Genomic DNA, 21,102 nt, shown 5'->3' on the forward strand with positions numbered 1-21,102 from the left:
TCCTGCCTAGCTCTAATTTATGTGTCCTGCGCTGCTCTAACCTACGTGTCCTGTGCCACACTAACCTACGTGTCCTGCACAGCTCTAACCTACGTGTCCTGTACAGCTCTAACCTACGTGTCCTGTACAGCTCTAACCTACGTGTCCTGCACAGCTCTCACCTACGTGTCCTGCACAGCTCTAACCTACGAGTCCTGCACAGCTCTAACGTACATGTCCTGCAAAGCTCTAACCTACGTGTCCTGCACAGCTCTAACTTACGTGTCCTGTGCCACACTAACCTACGTGTCCTGCGCTGCTCTAACCTACGTGTCCTGCACAGCTCTAACCTACGTGTCCTCTGCCACACTAACTTACATGTCCTGCACAGCTCTAACCTACGTGCCCTGCACAGCTCTAACTTACGTGTCCTGTGCCACACTAACCTACGTGTACTGCGCTGCTCTAACCTACGTGTCCTGCACAGCTCTAACCTACGTGTCCTCTGCCACACTAACTTACATGTCCTGCACAGCTCTAACCTACGTGCCCTGCACAGCTCTAACTTACGTGTCCTGTGCCACACTAACCTACGTGTCCTGCGCTGCTCTAGCCTACGTGTCCTGCACAGCTCTAACCTATGTGTCCTGCACAGCTCTAACCTACATGTCCTGCATAGCTCTAACCTACGTGTCCTGCACAGCTCTAACCTATGTGTCCTGCACAGCTCTAACCCACGTGTCCTGTGCCGCTCTAACCCACGTGTCCTGCACAGCTCTAACCCACGTGTCCTGCACAGCTCTAACCTACATGTCCTATGCCGTTCTAACCTACATGTCCTACGCCGCTCTAACCTACGTGTCCTGCATAACTCTAACCTACGTGTCCTGCGCTGCTCTAACCTACGTGTCCTGCACAGCTCTAACCTATGTGTCCTGCACAGCTCTAACCTACATGTCCTGCATAGCTCTAACCTACGTGTCCTGCACAGCTCTAACCTGTGTGTCCTGCACAGCTCTAACCCACGTGTCCTGTGCCGCTCTAACCCACGTGTCCTGCACAGCTCTAACCCACGTGTCCTGCACAGCTCTAACCTACATGTCCTATGCCGTTCTAACCTACATGTCCTACGCCGCTCTAACCTACGTGTCCTGCATAGCTCTAACCTACGTGTCCTGCGCTGCTTTAACCTACGTGTCCTGCGCCGCTCTAACCTACGTGTCCTGCACAGCTCTAACCTACGTGTCCTGCGCCGCTCTTACTTGCGTGTCCTGCACAGCTCTAACCTGTGTGTCCTGCACAGCTCTAACCTACATGTCCTGCATAGCTCTAACCTATGTGTCCTGCACAGCTCTAACCCACGTGTCCTGTGCCGCTCTAACCCACGTGTCCTGCACAGCTCTAACCCACGTGTCCTGCACAGCACTAACCCTCGTGTCCTGCACAGCTCTAACCCACGTGTCCTGCACAGCTCTAACCTACGTGTCCTGCACAGCTCTAACTTACGTGTCCTATGCCACACTAACCTACGTGTCCTGCGCTGCTCTAACCTACGTGTCCTGCACAGCTCTAACCTACGTGTCCTCTGCCACACTAATTTACATGTCCTGCACAGCTCTAACCCACGTGCCCTGCACAGCTCTAACTTACGTGTCCTGTGCCACACTAACCTACGTGTCCTGCGCTGCTCTAACCTACGTGTCCTGCACAGCTCTAACCTACGTGTCCTCTGCCATACTAACTTACATGTCCTGCACAGCTCTAACCTACGTGCCCTGCACAGCTCTAACTTACGTGTCCTGTGCCACACTAACCTACGTGTCCTGCGCTGCTCTAACCTACGTGTCCTGCACAGCTCTAACCTATGTGTCCTGCACAGCTCTAACCTACATGTCCTGCATAGCTCTAACCTACGTGTCCTGCACAGCTCTAACCTATGTGTCCTGCACAGCTCTAACCCACGTGTCCTGTGCCGCTCTAACCCACGTGTCCTGCACAGCTCTAACCCACGTGTCCTGCACAGCTCTAACCTACATGTCCTATGCCGTTCTAACCTACATGTCCTACGCCGCTCTAACCTACGTGTCCTGCATAGCTCTAACCTACGTGTCCTGCGCTGCTTTAACCTACGTGTCCTGCGCCGCTCTAACCTACGTGTCCTGCACAGCTCTAACCTACGTGTCCTGCGCCGCTCTTTCTTGCGTGTCCTGCACAGCTCTAACCTGTGTGTCCTGCACAGCTCTAACCTACATGTCCTGCATAGCTCTAACCTATGTGTCCTGCACAGCTCTAACCCACGTGTCCTGTGCCGCTCTAACCCACGTGTCCTGCACAGCTCTAACCCACGTGTCCTGCACAGCTCTAACCCACGTGTCCTGCACAGCTCTAACCCACGTGTCCTGCACAGCTCTAACCTACATGTCCTGCACAGCTCTAACTCACGTGTCCTGCACCGCTTTAACCCATGTGTCCTGCACCGCTCTAACCTACGTGTCCTGTACCGCTCTAACCTACGTGTCCTGTACAGCTCTAACCTACGTGTCCTGTACAGCTCTAACCTACGTGTCCTGTACAGCTCTAACCTACGTGTCCTGCACAGCTCTAACCTACGTGTCCTGTACAGCTCTAACCTACGTGTCCTGCACAGCTCTAACCTACGTGTCCTGCACAGCTCTAACCTATGTGTCCTGTACAGCTCTAACCTACGTGTCCTGTACAGCTCTAACCTACGTGTCCTGCACAGCTCTAACCTACGTGTCCTGTACAGCTCTATTCTACGTGTCCTGCACAGCTCTAACCTACATGTGCTGCACAGCACTAACCTATGTGTCCTGCCCAGCTCTAATTTACGTGTCCTGCGCTGCTCTAACCTACGTGTCCTGTGCCATACTAACCTACGTGTCCTGCACAGCTCTAACCTACGTGTCCTGTACAGCTCTAACCTACGTGTCCTGTACAGCTCTAACCTACGTGTCCTGTACAGCTCTAACCTACGTGTCCTGCACAGCTCTCACCTACGTGTCCTGCACAGCTCTAACCTACGTGTCCTGCACAGCTCTAACGTACATGTCCTGCAAAGCTCTAACCTACGTGTCCTGCACAGCTCTAACTTACGTGTCCTGTGCCACACTAACCTACGTGTCCTGCGCTGCTCTAACCTACGTGTCCTGCACAGCTCTAACCTACGTGTCCTCTGCCACACTAATTTACATGTTCTGCACAGCTCTAACCTACGTGCCCTGCACAGCTCTAACTTACGTGTCCTGTGCCACACTAACCTACGTGTCCTGCGCTGCTCTAACCTACGTGTCCTGCACAGCTCTAACCTACGTGTCCTCTGCCACACTAACTTACATGTCCTGCACAGCTCTAACCAACGTGCCCTGCACAGCTCTAACTTACGTGTCCTGTGCCACACTAACCTACGTGTCCTGCGCTGCTCTAACCTACGTGTCCTGCACAGCTCTAACCTATGTGTCCTGCACAGCTCTAACCTACATGTCCTGCATAGCTCTAACCTACGTGTCCTGCACAGCTCTAACCTATGTGTCCTGCACAGCTCTAACCCACGTGTCCTGTGCCGCTCTAACCCACGTGTCCTGCACAGCTCTAACCCACGTGTCCTGCACAGCTCTAACCTACATGTCCTATGCCGTTCTAACCTACATGTCCTACGCCGCTCTAACCTACGTGTCCTGCATAGCTCTAACCTACGTGTCCTGCGCTACTTTAACCTACGTGTCCTGCGCCGCTCTAACCTACGTGTCCTGCACAGCTCTAACCTACGTGTCCTGCACAGCTCTAACCTACGTGTCCTGGACAGCTCTAACCTACGTGTCCTGCACAGCTCTAACCTACGTGTCCTGCGCCGCTCAAACCTACGTGTACTGCACCGCTCTAACCTACGTGTCCTGTACCACTCTAACCTACGTGTCCTCTGCCACACTAACTTACATGTCCTGCACAGCTCTAACCTACGTGTCCTGCACAGCTCTAACTTACGTGTCCTGTGCCACACTAACCTACGTGTCCTGTGCTGCTCTAACCTACATGTCCTGAGCCGCTCTAACTTGCGTGTCCTGCACAGCTCTAACCTATGTGTCCTGCACAGCTCTAACCTACATGTCCTGCATAGCTCTAACCTACGTGTCCTGCACAGCTCTAACCTATGTGTCCTGCACAGCTCTAACCCACGTGTCCTGTGCCGCTCTAACCCACGTGTCCTGCACAGCTCTAACCCACGTGTCCTGCACAGCTCTAACCCACGTGTCCTGCACAGCTCTAACCTACATGTCCTGCACAGCTCTAACTCACGTGTCCTGCACCGCTTTAACCCATGTGTCCTGCACCGCTCTAACCTACGTGTCCTGTACCGCTCTAACCCACGTGTCCTGCACAGCTCTAACCCACGTGTCCTGCACCGCTTTAACCCATGTGTCCTGCACAGCTCTAACCTACATGTCCTGCACAGCTCTAACCTACGTGTCCTGCATAGCTCTAACCTACATGTCCTGCATAGCTCTAACCTACATGTCCTACACCGCTCTAACCTACGTGTCCTGCATAGCTCTAACCTAAGTGTCCTGCGCTGCTTTAACCTACGTGTCCTGCGCCGCTCTAACCTACGTGTCCTGCACAGCTCCAACCTACGTGTCCTGCACAGCTCTCACCTACGTGTCCTGCACCGCTCTAACCTACGTGTCCTGCACCGCTCTAACCCACGTGTCCTGCACCGCTCTAACCTACGTGTCCTATGCCACACTAACCTACGTGTCCTGCACAGCTCTAACCTATGTGTCCTGCACAGCTCTAACCCACGTGTCCTGTGCCGCTCTAACCCACGTGTCCTGCACAGCTCTAACCTACATGTCCTGCGCTGCTTTAACCTACGTGTCCTGCGCCGCTCTAACCTACGTGTCCTGCACAGCTCCAACCCACGTGTCCTGCACAGCTCTCACCTACGTGTCCTGCACCGCTCTAACCTACGTGTCCTGCACCGCTCTAACCCACGTGTCCTGCACCGCTCTAGCCTACGTGTCCTGTGCCACACTAACCTACGTGTCCTGCACAGCTCTAACCTATGTGTCCTGCACAGCTCTAACCCACGTGTCCTGTGCCGCTCTAACCCACGTGTCCTGCACAGCTCTAACCTACATGTCCTGCACAGCTCTAACCTACATGTCCTGCACAGCTCTAACCTACATGTCCTGCGCCGCTCTAACCCACGTGTCCTGCACCGCTTTAACCCATGTGTCCTGCACCGCTCTAACCTACGTGTCCTGGCTGTACCGCTTTAACCCATGTGTCCTGCAGCGCTCTAACCTACGTGTCCTGCACCGCTCTAACCCATGTGTCCTGCACCGCTCTAACCTACGTGTCCTGTGCCACACTAACCTACGTGTCCTGCGCTGCTCTAACCTACGTGTCCTGCACAGCTCTAACTTACGTGTCCTGCACAGCTCTCACCTGCGTGTCCTGCACCGCTCTAACCTACGTGTCCTGCATAGCTCGCCTCTAACCTACGTGTCCTGCACAGCTCTAACCTACGTGTCCTGCACCGCTCTAACCTACGTGTCCTGCGCCGCTCTAACCTACATGTCCTGTACCGCACTAACCTACGTGTCCTGCACTGCTCTAACCTATGTGTCCTGCACAGCTCTAACCCACGTGTCCTGTGCCGCTCTAACCCATGTGTCCTGCACAGCTCTAACCTAGATGTCTTACGCCGTTCTAACCTACGTGTCCTGTACAGCTCTAACCTACGTGTCCTGTACAGCTCTAACCTACGTGTCCTGCACAGCTCTAACCTATGTTTCCTGCGCCGCTCTAACCTGTGTGTCCTGCATAGCTCTAACCTACGTGTCCTGCACAGCTCTAACCTACATGTCCTGCACCGCTCTAACCTACTTGTCCTGCGCCGCTCTAACCTACGTGTCCTGTACCACACTAACCTACGTGTCCTGCACAGCTCGAACTTACGTGTCCTGTGCCACACTAACCTACGTGTCCTGCGCTGCTCTAACCTACGTGTCCTGCACAGCTCTAACCTACGTGTCCTGCACAGCTCTAACTTACGTGTCCTGCACAGCTCTCACCTGCGTGTCCTGCACAGCTCTAACCTACGTGTCCTGCATAGCTCGCCTCTAACCTACGTGTCCTGCACCGCTCTAACCTACGTATCCTGCGCCGCTCTAACCTACATGTCCTGTACCGCACTAACCTACGTGTCCTGCACAGCTCTAACTTACGTGTCCTGTGCCACACTAACCTATGTGTCCTGCGCTGCTCTAACCTACGTGTCCTGTGCCACACTAACCTACGTGTCCTGCACAGCTCTAACTTACGTGTCCTGCACAGCTCTAACCTATGTGTCCTGCACAGCTCTAACCTATGTGTCCTGCGCCGCTCTAACCCACGTGTCCTGCACAGCTCTAACCTACGTGTCCTGCACAGCTCTAACCTACGTGTCCTGCACAGCTCTAACCTACGTGTCCTGCACTGTTCTAACTTACGTGTCCTGTACCGCTCTAACCCACATGTCCTGCAGAGCTCTAACCCACGTGTCCTGCACCGCTTTAACCCATGTGTCCTGCACAGCTCTAACCCATGTGTCCTGCCTACGTGTCCTGCACAGCTCTAACCTACGTGTCCTGCACAGCTCTAACCTACGTGTCCTGTACAGCTCTAACCTACGTGTCCTGTACAGCTTTAACCTACGTGTCCTGTACAGCTCTAACCTATGTTTCCTGCTCCGCTCTAACCTGTGTGTCCTGCATAGCTCTAACCTACGTGTCCTGCACAGCTCTAACCTACGTGTCCTGCACAGCTCTAACTTACGTGTCCTGCACAGCTCTCACCTGCGTGTCCTGCACCGCTCTAACCTACGTATCCTGCATAGCTCGCCTATAACCTACGTGTCCTGCACAGCTCTAACCTACGTGTCCTGCACCGCTCAAACCTACGTGTCCTGCGCCGCTCTAACCTACATGTCCTGTACCGCACTAACCTACGTGTCCTGCACAGCTCTAACTTACGTGTCCTGTGCCACACTAACCTACGTGTCCTGCGCTGCTCTAACCTACGTGTCCTGTGCCACACTAACCTACGTGTCCTGCACAGCTCTAACCTACGTGTCCTGTGCCACACTAACCTACGTGTCCTGCAGAGCTCTAACTTACGTGTCCTGTGCCACACTAACCTACGTGTCCTGCGCTGCTCTAACCTACGTGTCCTGTGCCACACTAACCTACGTGTCCTGCACAGCTCTAACTTACGTGTCCTGTGCCACACTAACCTACATGTCCTGCACAGCTCTAACCTACGTGTCCTGCACAGCTGTAACCTATGTGTCCTGCACAGCTCTAACCTATGTGTCCTGCGCCGCTCTAACCCACGTGTCCTGCACAGCTCTAACCTACGTGTCCTGCACAGCTCTAACCTACGTGTCCTCCACAGGTCTAACCTACGTGTCCTGCACCGTTCTAACTTACGTGTCCTGTACCGCTCTAACCCACATGTCCTGCAGAGCTCTAACCCACGTGTCCTGCACCACTTTAACCCATGTGTCCTGCACAGCTCTAACCCATGTGTCCTGCCTACGTGTCCTGCACAGCTCTAACCTACGTGTCCTGCACAGCTCTAACCTACGTGTCCTGTACAGCTCTAACCTACGTGTCCTGTACAGCTCTAACCTATGTGTCCTGTACAGCTCTAACCTATGTTTCCTGCTCCGCTCTAACCTGTGTGTCCTGCATAGCTCTAACCTACGTGTCCTGCACAGCTCTAACTTACGTGTCCTGTGCCACACTAACCTATGTGTCCTGCGCTGCTCTAACCTACGTGTCCTGCACAGCTCTAACCTACGTGTCCTGCACAGCTCTAACCTACGTGTCCTGCACAGCTCTAACCTACGTGTCCTGCACAGCTCTAACCTACGTGTCCTGCGCCGCTCTAACCTACGTGTCCTGCACCGCTCTAACCTACGTGTCCTGCACCACTCTAACCTACGTGTCCTGTGCCACACTAACTTACGTGTCCTGCACAGCTCTAACCTACGTGTCCTGCACAGCTCTAACTTACGTGTCCTGTGCCACACTAACCTACGTGTCCTGTACAGCTCTAACCTATGTGTCCTGCGCCGCTCTTACCTGCGTGTCCTGCACAGCTCTAACCTACGTGTCCTGCACAGCTCTCACCTGCGTGTCCTGCACAGCTCTAACCTACATGTCCTGCATAGCTCTAACTTACGTGTCCTGCACAGCTCTAACCTATGTGTCCTGCACAGCTCTAACCCATGTGTCCTGCACAGCTCTAACCTATGTGTCCTGCACAGCTCTAACCCATGTGTCCTGCATAGCTCTAACCTACGTGTCCTGCACAACTCTAACCTATGTGTCCTTTACCGCTCTAACCCACGTGTCCTGCACAGCTCTAACCCACGTGTCCTGCACCGCTTTAACCCATGTGTCCTGCACAGCTCTAACCTACATGTCCTATGCCGTTCTAACCTACATGTCCTACGCCGCTCTAACCTACGTGTCCTGCATAGCTCTAACCTACGTGTCCTGCGGTGCTTTAACCTACGTGTCCTGCGCCGCTCTAACCTACGTGTCCTGCACAGCTCCAACCTACGTGTCCTGCACAGCTCTAACCTATGTGTCCTGCACAGCTCTAACCCACGTATCCTGTGCTGCTCTAACCCACGTGTCCTGCACAGCTCTAACCTACATGTCCTGCGCTGCTTTAACCTACGTGTCCTGCGCCGCTCTAACCTACGTGTCCTGCGCCGCTCTAACCTACGTGTCCTGCGCTGCTTTAACCTACGTGTCCTGCGCCGCTCTAACCTACGTGTCCTGCACAGCTCCAACCTACGTGTCCTGCACAGCTCTCACCTACGTGTCCTGCACCGCTCTAACCTACGTGTCCTGCACCGCTCTAACCTACGTGTCCTGCACAGCTCCAACCTACGTGTCCTGCACAGCTCTAACCCACGTGTCCTGCACCGCTCTAACCTACGTGTCCTGTGCCACACTAACCTACGTGTCCTGCACAGCTCTAACCTACATGTCCGGCACAGCTCTAACCTACGTGTCCTGCACAGCTCTAACCTATGTGTCCTGCACAGCTCTAACCCACGTGTCCTGTGCCGCTCTAACCCACGTGTCCTGCACAGCTCTAACCTACATGTCCTGCACAGCTCTAACCTACATGTCCTGCACAGCACTAACCTACGTGTCCTACACCGCTCTAACCCACGTGTCCTGCACCGCTTTAACCCATGTGTCCTGCACCGCTCTAACCTACGTGTCCTGTACCGCTCTAACCCACGTGTCCTGCACAGCTCTAACCAACGTGTCCTGCACCGCTTTAACCCATGTGTCCTGCACAGCTCTAACCTAGATGTTTTACGCCGCTCTAACCTACGTGTCCTGCATAGCTCTAACCTACGTGTCCTGTACCACACTAACCTACGTGTCCTGCACAACTCGAACTTATGTGTCCTGTGCCACACTAACCTACGTGTCCTGCGCTGCTCTAACCTACGTGTCCTGCACAGCTCTAACCTACGTGTCCTGCACAGCTCTAACCTACGTGTCCTGCACAGCTCTAACTTACGTGTCCTGTGCCACACTAACTTACGTGTCCTGTACAGCTCTAACCTACGTGTCCTGCATAGCTCGCCTCTAACCTACGTGTCCTGCACAGCTCTAACCTATGTGTCCTGCGCCGCTCTAACCTGTGTGTCCTGCACAGCTCTAACCTACGTGTCCTGCACCGCTCTAACCTACGTGTCCTGCGCCGCTCTAACCTACATGTCCTGTACCGCACTAACCTACATGTCCTGCACAGCTCTAACTTACATGTCCTGTGCCACACTAACCTATGTGTCCTGCACAGCTCTAACTTACGTGTCCTGTGCCACACTAACCTACGTGTCCTGCGCTCCTCTAACCTACGTGTCCTGCGCCGCTCTAACCTACGTGTCCTGCACAGCTCTAACCTATGTGTCCTGCACAGCTCTAACCTATGTGTCCTGCGCCGCTCTAACCCAGGTGTCCTGCACAGCTCTAACCTACGTGTCCTGCACAGCTCTAACCTACGTGTCCTGCACAGCTCTAACCTACGTGTCCTGTACCGCTCTAACCCACATGTCCTGCAGAGCTCTAACCCACGTGTCCTGCACCGCTTTAACCCATGTGTCCTGCACCGCTCTTACCCATGTGTCCTGCCTACGTGTCCTGCACAGCTCTAACCTACGTGTCCTGCACAGCTCTAACCTACGTGTCCTGTACAGCTCTAACCTACGTGTCCTGTACAGCTCTAACCTATGTTTCCTGCTCCGCTCTAACCTGTGTGTCCGCTCTAACCTGTGTGTCCTGCATAGCTCTAACCTACGTGTCCTGCACAGCTCCAACCTACGTGTCCTGCACCGCTCTAACCCACGTGTCCTGCACCGCTTTAACCCATGTGTCCTGCACCGCTCTAACCTACGTGTCCTGTACAGCTCTAACCCACATGTCCTGCACAGCTCTAACCCACGTGTCCTGCACCGCTTTAACCCATGTGTCCTGCACTGCTCTAACCCATGTGTCCTGCCTATGTGTCCTGCACAGCTCTAACCTACGTGTCTTGCACAGCTCTAACCTACGTGTCCTGTACAGCTCTAACCTACGTGTCCTGTACAGCTCTAACCTACGTGTCCTGTACAGCTCTAACCTATGTTTCCTGCTCCGCTCTAACCTGTGTGTCCTGCATAGCTCTAACCTACGTGCCCTGCACAGCTCCAACCTACGTGTCCTGCACCGCTCTAACCCACGTGTCCTGCACCGCTTTAACCCATGTGTCCTGCACCGCTCTAACCTACGTGTCCTGTACCGCTCTAACCCACATGTCCTGCACAGCTCTAACCCACGTGTCCTGCACCGCTTTAACTCATGTGTCCTGCACCGCTCTAACCTATGTGTCCTGCACAGCTCTAACCTACATGTCCTACGCCACTCTAACCTACGTGTCCTGCACCGCTCTAACCTATGTGCCCTGTACCGCACTAACCTACGTGTCCTGCACAGCTCTAACCTACGTGTCCTGACAAACACTAATCTACATGTTGTCAAAGTCAGAAAAATATCTCTATGCACACTACCATATTTGCACCTCACACAGGTCCGTGCTGTGCATGCGTACGCTCTCCCGTACGTGCGCATACTCACAGTCGCGGGCACCCGCAGGCGCATGGTATGCGTATTTACGGTAGAGTTTATGTGGTTGTAGCGTGCGACTCAATCGTTACATATTTTCAGTAATAATGTATTTTGTAGATCATGGTCCCTTTGATAGATTCTGAAAGTTTGGTTAATATAGAATGTTTATGAACAGAGGAATCCCTCTTTGTTTGATACGAAGGGTCAGACAGGAGTAATACAGTGGTGTTTAGTATCCATCGGAAGAATATTTAATTAGAAATATTCCGGTGTTGGTTTGAAGCAGATCAATCGCTCGTGCGAATAGTTATGGACATAAGAAGTTTATGAACATTTACTTTATTTGCACTTTATTACCCATGCGGCGGGAAACCCAGTTTCCCTCCCACCTGAGCAGTTGGAAATAGTCACAGCCCACCTGTATGAATCAACCTATGACCTTTTGTTATAATGCGAAGCCGAATTCCTATGTCCAATGAACAATGAGATTGTAGGGACCATTGAATTGTATTGTGTGTGGGGCATAAATAGGCAGGCCGATCGTATCCAGTTCACTCTCTTCAACGGTTCTCATTGCTGATAATTGGGAGCTGGATATCGAGGCGCATGCGATCGTTTCCCCTTGTGCGTAAGTGTTTCTCCGCAATCATATTGTCTTGATGTTATTGTGAGCCATCTCTCTCTCTCCTTTCTCTTTCTCTCGTATTTTCCTTTAATTGTATTGTATGTTATTTCCTGTGTAGTTATCTGGTTAGTTGGTTTATGTTATATTGTAGTGTATCATTTGTACTGTGATTCCTTTTTGCAAGTATAATAGTCATAATACATATAATAGGTTTCGGACCCTAAGCCCAGGTATCTGTGTATTTCTTATAGTGTTAAGTATTCCCTGAGCGTCGTAGACGCTCAAGCAGCTTTGTAGTTAATCAGGTTACACCAGGTTGCACTTACACTCTATCACCACACTAAGGTTTACTGTGTATTTCATAGTTAAAGGTATAGATATAAAGGTTTAACGTTGGGAGCGTCTGCACCGCTGGTGATCTCCTCGTGGTCCCGAGCGTCCGCTACGCTATAGCGAATCGTTACGTTAGTCGGCAGCCAATAGCGTGCCTGCCTGTGATCACTGGGCCGTAAGCGAACGTGACGCTTGAGCGTCTCGACTACGGTTGAGCGATCGCTACGCAACTTGCGAACCCTTACGGTACTTCCTACGTAGATAGCGTACAGTGTTCTTAGACCTCTTAAAGTGTTTTATATACGATAAATATTCAGCTTTATCAATTGGGGGCCGTCCAGTCCTTCACATATCTGCACTAGGTAGATCAGCAGACATTATCCATCAGCAAAGGGCGGGAGGTTGTATCCCTCGTAGTGCTGACGGGATAAGCGTCTGCTTCGCTTAGGTAAAGGGTGCTGAAGGAATCCGGGAACCGGAGGTAAGAGCAAAACGCTAGTGTCTTTTAAAACTGTTTATTTTTCTGTCTTGCGTACACACGCACGCACATATATATCTGCATTTCTTTTTCATCTGTGTATTTTCGTATATCACTCTCCTGTCTGCTAGTTTTATAGTTGATAAAAGTGCTGAGAGAAATTTGCCGCTATTTCAATAGTTTGAGTAAAGGTAATATAGTTAAAGTGTAGACAAACACACAGTTTTTGCCTGGGAGATAAGGCGAAGTCAGTGTGGTGTGTGGTAGATGATCAAGGATCATCTACATTGATTAAAGTATAAATTGTGTTACGGTGGATCTTTGCTTTGCGTACACGTGTCTCTAACAAAGACTTGCGTACACAATCCAAAGGCCGACGCACGCAGCGTATATTACGCAACGGAGCGTCTGTGTACGCCCACGTAACTCAAACCACAAGTTGATTTTAACAGGCGATAAATAGCGCAACGCGATAAATAACGCAAGGCGATAAATAGCGCAACGCTGTAAATAGCGCAAGGCGATAAATAGCACAAATTGATTTCAGTTTTCCAAAACTTAGTTTAAATACCTTACTTTACTGTAATACCTCTGGGGAGAGCTATCAGACTACGGGAAATGATTTTTCTGATCAGAAAACTATAAGAATGATAGTGGGTTGAAAACGGTATGAGTGTATTGAATCCCGCTTTGTGGACTTTGTGATCTGTGTGATAATCCAGCTTTGTGAACTTTGTGATCTGTGTGGAACATGATGAGCACGATCTGAGTGAAAACGTGCAACAGAGTGTGATAAAATTACGCTCTGGCTGTTTTGGAGCACAGTAGGGAGACTCCAATGATCCTACCATTTATGGGCAACAAGTGTCTATAAGTGGTACGATTGGACCGCACGGTTGTATGTGTGACCAATAATGCAACGTGATATGAGGTCGTATATCCATGCGTAAATCTTGCCCTCATACGTGTTGTAGGGAGCACATGCAAGCGTGATTTGTGTAAAGAAAAAAGGAAGGGAATTTTCTCAGGAAAATCTCTAGAGATAGGGCCTGCAACGGCTGCACGTGTCTGCTAGAAGGCGGAACGGAGATACCCGGAGCAGAAGAAGTTCAGTGGAAGAGCTTTAAGGATTTCCAACGAAGTTCTGTGTTTGGTGCATTTTAGGAAGTTTTTCTGTGTTAAAAAGGTCCACAATGGCAGCCAAGTGCACAATACAGAGACGGTCGGAGGTCAGGATTCAGACTCCAGAGGCTTGCAGACCCCGAGGGTCTGCTCGGTTAGTAATGTGCGGGAAATATGGTCCCCACACTGAGACCTTTTGTGATGAATGGACACGAATGACTGCGGGGGATAAGGTACCATTTCCCGGGATAGGTAGTTTTAACTCAGAGGTGTTGCATAATTTAAGGAGAAGGATATGTCTCGTTAAATCAGCAAAGAGACGAATCAAGCATTATGATTGTTTACAGTTATGGCAACAGGAAGGTGAAATGCAAAGAAATGTAACTTACTTACCTAACTTTCATATGGAGAGGAGAGACATGGCAATGGAGGGGATTATGGTTGCGGAGAAAAGCACAAGGGTGAACAATAAAAACGCTCTTAGCAACAGTAGTATAGATAATAAGAATAAGTGTAATAAATGTAACAAAGATAATTGTAATACTGTTGAATGTACAACTATTAACCCATGCAAGTCGCACCCCATGTTAAACTTTCCTCAGGAACACCAACAAGAAAATGAACCCAGAACGATGTCGGCACCTCTTCCAGAAGCCATCACACAAGACATCCAGGTGGACGCGACCCAATCGGTAAAAACTGTAATCAAACCCCCTAATGGAGGGTCAGGTGAGGTCGTGTCCACAGGTACGTATGGTATTATACATCACGCACAAACAAATGTACCTTATATCGTAGAATCAATTCAGAATGACATTACTGGACTTAATCCTGTTAGGGTAATTGCAGTACCAAATGGGGAAACTGACTCTTCAGGAATCACTCCTGTCAGGAACATCGCCATGTACTGCCCTTTTTTCCGAACAGAATTAAGAACAATTCTGACTGAATTTCCTGATCCCAGGAAAGACTTAGTTGCTTGTCAAAGATACATTAGAGTGCTAGGACATACTGCAGAGCCAAGTAACAAAGATTGGAGGACAGTTTTGAGAGCATGTTTACCCCCCGATGTTGATTCATTGAAATTTATCGCTGATTGTAAGCTAGATGAGGAAGTGCCACTAACAAACGAGTATAACCAAGATAATGTAAAAAGAATCAATCTACAGTTGAAAGAATATTTTCCTGCAGTAGTAAAGTGGAATAAAATCTTTACAATAAAACAAAAAGAAGGTGAATCCGCAGAAGAGTATTTTCACCGGGCTCTGCAGAACATGGCTAGGTACACTGGTATAGATGACATTAAAACTAACGTACACCACAGAGAGGTAGCTGTGTCCGTATTAATGAACAACTTAAAAGACACACTAAAAATTAGGGTACAAACCTCAATACCTCATTGGAGAGGTATCTCGGTTGCGGCATTAAGAGAGTCCGCTATCGAGCATGACCGAAATATCCAAAGAACCAGGGAAGCGCAGGGAGAGCGGTTGATGACACTGAACATCCAAGCACTAGAGGATGCATCAAGTCGACCGGAACCCCAGGCCCCTAGCATATGGAGAAAGCCAAGGATTTGTTACCATTGTAGAAGAGAAGGGCATTATGCCAGCAACTGTAATAACCCACATAAAGTCAGACCCCCTAGACCAAGAAATGAGCAAAATTATAACACACACGATTATAACCAGGGATCACATAGGCAGGAAAGGTGATCATTAGGACTGATGGTAAGCCTGAGGTAACGGTTAATAAATTGGGAGGTCATTCACTGAAGACACAGGAATGACCAGGTGAAACGTTGTAAATGTATTTGTGAAGAAAAATGTTTTTCTCTCTCTCCCTATCCCCATCTCTGACGATTATTGGTAAGAATTCACACATTGTATATCCACTTGGTCCTTGCAGAAGTCTACCAAACCCCAGCATGACCTATCCGCCACAATGTATTTCTGGCCAGATACAAACAGTGGAGTAATGCAGGTGCTGGTGGGGAGGGACTGCTCAAGGAGACCATTAGACACGTAGATATGACAGCCTGATAATCTGACAATGTTTTCCTAATGCTGAACAATGTTTTAAAAAATGCTTTGATTCTCTTTTCCTATTGATGGTTAATGTCGAGTTATGTAATATATATATGCATATGAATTGTTCTCTATCTCTTTTGTTTTTTTTGTTTTTGTTTTCTCTCTCTTCTCACTCATGTTTTCATGGTTTAAAGATGGTATGTCACCCCTCAGTTGGACCAATGGTAATGCCAGATTTTTGCTCCTTACAGAAAGATCGCCGGTTAGGAAGGAATATTGCATCACCAGAATGTTCGTTTGGAAGACTGAGAGACAGCACCTTTGAGAGGACAGCAGAACAAGAAGAACAACAAGACGAGAGAACTTATTATCGTAACAAGTTCTCTCCCCCTCAAACTGATTTCTTATACCCCCTTTACAAATTTCTTCTTTTCTCCTCCTGTAAGATGGACTTGCCCCAAGAGACTGTGATATGGATTTTCCTGTTGACCATGATGTTGACCAGAACAGTCTGTTTCGGTGAGAGTACCAGTGAGGTCAAGAAAGGATCCAGAAAGGTCCTGATGACTGAGACGGAGGTGTAAATTTCCAATAGCAACCCAATCACCAAGCAAAGGCGAGTACCGGGCACGATCTAACAACCATGTTATTTGTAAACAATTGTGAAGGATTGTTAGTTCAAAAAGAAAACTGTATCTGTAGGCTCTGTGACAATGGTTGAGGATGGATGCATTAAGAAATGCCAATCCAGTTTTAATATCCATATGGACCGGCATCCATTGAGTGACTATCACTCCTTAGTGGGTAGCGTGTTAAATAAAACAGATTGTTGGGTATGCTCTCAAGTACCTCAAGGTCATAGCAAATCAGGGCTAGTACCATTTCCTTTAACGATAGGGGAGGTACTTGAGCTAAAGGGTGGGAGACCGGTGGACAGGAGGTTTAATATCTCCAGCCCTCCTAGTTTGAAGCTCCACCAATACCATGTGGATAGGTCCCTATTATGTTTCAACATCTCCAATCCCAGAAAGCCGGGAAATTGGGAAGTGTCATGGAGTAACCACACCATGACCTTTTCGCATAGAGCAGATAGAATGCCTACAGATACAGAGCTTGTACGCCACATAGCCAGTAGAGGAAAATCTTTCCGGTATAGGTACACCTTAGGAAATAGGATTACGAGAGTTGGAGAAGTATCACCAGGATACTGTGCACATATCGTACAACCTGATACGTGTATTAAGCAGATGGAAGAATTAGGGTTAGGAGATTTCACCTGGAAGGTGTGTAATATGGTTATGTCCTCCGTCCCATATGTTCTCCCCGATGATGCATATTTCATATGCGGGAGAAAGGCGTACAAGTGGCTTGCCCCAAACTCTGAAGGATTGTGTTATATTGGAAAAGTATTGCCTGAAGTGATGACTGTAACACATGACAAAATGAAAGACATACATCGTGGTGCCCAAGCTCCTTATACTCACACCCATTACGAGCACGTTGTTAAAAGGCACCTGATAGAGAAGACAGAGCATCCGGCCTCTGATCTGATAAGTGAATCCACCGGGATTCAATTCTTAATCGCGTTAGATTTCACCCGCACCGCTAGAGGAGCGCTGAATTATAAATACATATCGGCGCTCGCAAATTTGTTAGACAATATCACTGAAATGTATGATGACACGTTTAGATATACGGGAAGGGAACTTCAAGCTTATAAAACAGAACTGGTGCAGCATAGAATGGTTCTTAATTACCTCACAGCAGTGACAGGCGGATATTGTGTTACATTGGCAACACAGTACGACGTGAAGTGTTGCACGTATATCACGAATAGCACCGAGGATCCGGTCGAGGTCATAGACCAAAAGATGGACGATATTCTCCAATTGAAGTGGGAATTTCGCCGAAAACACAATCTCACTCTTGCTGCTGTAGGTAATGAGCTGACTGGTTGGGTGTCATGGTTGAACCCGCGAAATTGGTTCTCCGGTTTGGGAGACTGGGCTCAAGGAGTCATAATGGATGTTGGGAAGTTTCTCCTATGTATCTTAGGTGTTGTCATATCCATTGGCTTGATATTTAGATGCGGTCAGGCTTTAATGAAGTGCAAACATCGTACCAGGGTAATGAGTTTGAGGAGTGAGGAAACTGTAATTAACCTGGATTTGATTTATGACCCAATGATAGAAACAATGATGTGATGAAAATGCGATTTCTACGGTCCGTTTCTTTCACCTGTTTTTCTGGTTTTTCTCCAAGATAAAAAGACCCACTTGGACGAGGAAGTTGACGAGACGCTATACAGACAACGGATAGACCAAAGAAGAAGTTTTGACCACTTGAGATATGGACATTTGATGAACTTTGCCATGGATCCCCAGTTTCCCTAGAATTCTTAAACTTACGCTAGCCCAACATTTTTTGTAAATCTAATGGCATTGACAAAGCTTTTTGCTCACACCTAATGGGCAACACAGCGCAAAGAAGACGACTTTCAACTGATACCGAACAAAACTTCAACCGACAGATGTACATTAACCTGACATAGAATACCACCGCATTTACCGTAATTATGTCTTTTCTTCATTTCTACAACCCTCAGGTAATGACACACATAGTATAGGGAATACAGGCACAGATATCAGCAATCACATATTCCCCCATTCATGTATCATCAACTAAAATGTGCTCCCCATTTTGTTCAAAATCCGAAAAGAGCTCGGTAAAGTTTGACAGCCCATCCACAGACCCGTACCACGGGATAAGAAGGAATTCAAATGTATACTTCGCAATACCTCGAAGCTTGATTTACAACACGTACGGCACGATGATACATGACCCCCCAAACACGGATTCATACACACATGCTTCTGCTATCTCACTAGGTCATACCCTCTTCACACCTACTCCTCTCTCCTCCCTTACCCAACCATGGAAATGAATTAACCCCTAACATATATTTTTCTCCTTTTGAAATGTTTTCAGGAAGTGGCAGTTATTATTGACTGCCAAAGGGTGGACTGTCAAAGTCAGAAAAATATCTCTATGCACACTACCATATTTGCACCTCACACAGGTCCGTGCTGTGCATGCGTACGCTCTCCCGTACGTGCGCATACTCACAGTCGCGGGCACCCGCAGGCGCATGGTATGCGTATTTACGGTAGAGTTTATGTGGTTGTAGCGTGCGACTCAATCGTAACATATTTTCAGTAATAATGTATTTTGTAGATCATGGTCCCTTTGATAGATTCTGAAAGTTTGGTTAATATAGAATGTTTATGAACAGAGGAATCCCTCTTTGTTTGATACGAAGGGTCAGACAGGAGTAATACAGTGGTGTTTAGTATCCATCGGAAGAATATTTAATTAGAAATATTCCGGTGTTGGTTTGAAGCAGATCAATCGCTCGTGCGAATAGTTATGGACATAAGAAGTTTATGAACATTTACTTTATTTGCACTTTATTACCCATGCGGCGGGAAACCCAGTTTCCCTCCCACCTGAGCAGTTGGAAATAGTCACAGCCCACCTGTATGAATCAACCTATGACCTTTTGTTATAATGCGAAGCCGAATTCCTATGTCCAATGAACAATGAGATTGTAGGGACCATTGAATTGTATTGTGTGTGGGGCATAAATAGGCAGGCCGATCGTATCCAGTTCACTCTCTTCAACGGTTCTCATTGCTGATAATCGGGAGCTGGATATCGAGGCGCATGCGATCGTTTCCCCTTGTGCGTAAGTGTTTCTCCGCAATCATATTGTCTTGATGTTATTGTGAGCCATCTCTCTCTCTCTCTCCTTTCTCTTTCTCTCGTATTTTCCTTTAATTGTATTGTATGTTATTTCCTGTGTAGTTATCTGGTTAGTTGGTTTATGTTATATTGTAGTGTATCATTTGTACTGTGATTCCTTTTTGCAAGTATAATAGTCATAATACATATAATAGGTTTCGGACCCTAAGCCCAGGTATCTGTGTATTTCTTATAGTGTTAAGTATTCCCTGAGCGTCGTAGACGCTCAAGCAGCTTTGTAGTTAATCAGGTTACACCAGGTTGCACTTACACTCTATCACCACACTAAGGTTTACTGTGTATTTCATAGTTAAAGGTATAGATATAAAGGTTTAACGTTGGGAGCGTCTGCACCGCTGGTGATCTCCTCGTGGTCCCGAGCGTCCGCTACGCTATAGCGAATCGTTACGTTAGTCGGCAGCCAATAGCGTGCCTGCCTGTGATCACTGGGCCGTAAGCGAACGTGACGCTTGAGCGTCTCGACTACGGTTGAGCGATCGCTACGCAACTTGCGTACCCTTACGGTACTTCCTACGTAGATAGCGTACAGTGTTCTTAGACCTCTTAAAGTGTTTTATATACGATAAATATTCAGCTTTATCAATGTCCTGCACAGCTCTAACCTACGTGTCCTGACAAACACTAACCTACATGTCCTGCACAGCTCTAACCTACGTGTTCTGACAAACACTAACCTACATGTCTTGCGCTGCTAGAACCATCGTGTACTGCGTTGCACTAACCACCTGTCCTGCGCTGAAAAAAGCTACTGTATAATATGCTGCACAAAGTTATGTATACTACTGGTAACATTCCGCGGTGACCCTAGTGCGCGGGTCACTGATCTCCTGGGCCCCGCCCTCCTTACCGGTCAGAGGGTCGATGCTGGCCGGGAACTTGTATTTCTGGTAACGTTCTCGCCAGGGCCGGGTCTTGAACTTGCAGCAGAGCATCTCGCAGGAATGCTCCGCCTCCGCGGGGACATCACCTTCTGCTTTCTTCTCCTCCGCAGGGGGCGGGGGCGGCGGTGGGGGAGGTGCAGCTTTCTTAGCTGGTGCTACATGGGGGAGAGAGAGACAGTTCCTGAGAGCTGCGCAGAGACACGGGGTTCTGCAGCCGCCCCGCTCAGCCGTTGGTATACTCACACGCACTCGGGCTCTCCTCATCTGAGGACATCTCAGGGTCTATCAGACGTTCCTTCACGCGTTCCGTTCTGTCCTTGAAGAGTCGCACCAGCTCCTGCAGTCGCTCTGTGACCACTGCGCTACTGCGGCTGACGGATGACGCCGATCGCTCCATCGCCCTGAGCCCGGAGACACCGCGGGTTACTATGGCCTGCGTCAGGCAGAGGGCTGAGGCCTAATCAGGGCTGGGGCAGACCCCCCCGGGGTATTTAGTGGGTGTGGATCATAGGGTCCACCTGGAAAAGTCAACAGTCACTAGGTTGACCACAAAAGGCCGACACACAACGGGTCGATATGTAAAACGGTCGACACAGGGAAGGTCACCATGAGGTTTTTTTTTGGGTGTCGT

The 21,102-nt window shown here is 49.1% G+C and overlaps 1 protein-coding gene across 1 annotated transcript in view; it reads right to left on the reverse strand.

The window, feature by feature from the left end:
* LOC134968787 (cyclic nucleotide-gated cation channel beta-1-like) overlaps positions 1-20,525 on the reverse strand; it is a gene marked incomplete at its 3' end in the record, with an annotated part of 109,791 nt that extends 89,266 nt beyond the window's left edge. Inside the window, exon 1 of the mRNA XM_063944271.1 lies at positions 20,438-20,525. The remainder of the gene's footprint in view (positions 1-20,437) is intronic.
* Between the last annotated feature and the right edge of the window lie 577 nt (positions 20,526-21,102).

This window comes from Pseudophryne corroboree, chromosome 11, assembly GCF_028390025.1.
Source record: "Pseudophryne corroboree isolate aPseCor3 chromosome 11, aPseCor3.hap2, whole genome shotgun sequence".
In the NCBI taxonomy this organism is placed as follows: Eukaryota; Metazoa; Chordata; class Amphibia; order Anura; family Myobatrachidae; genus Pseudophryne; species Pseudophryne corroboree.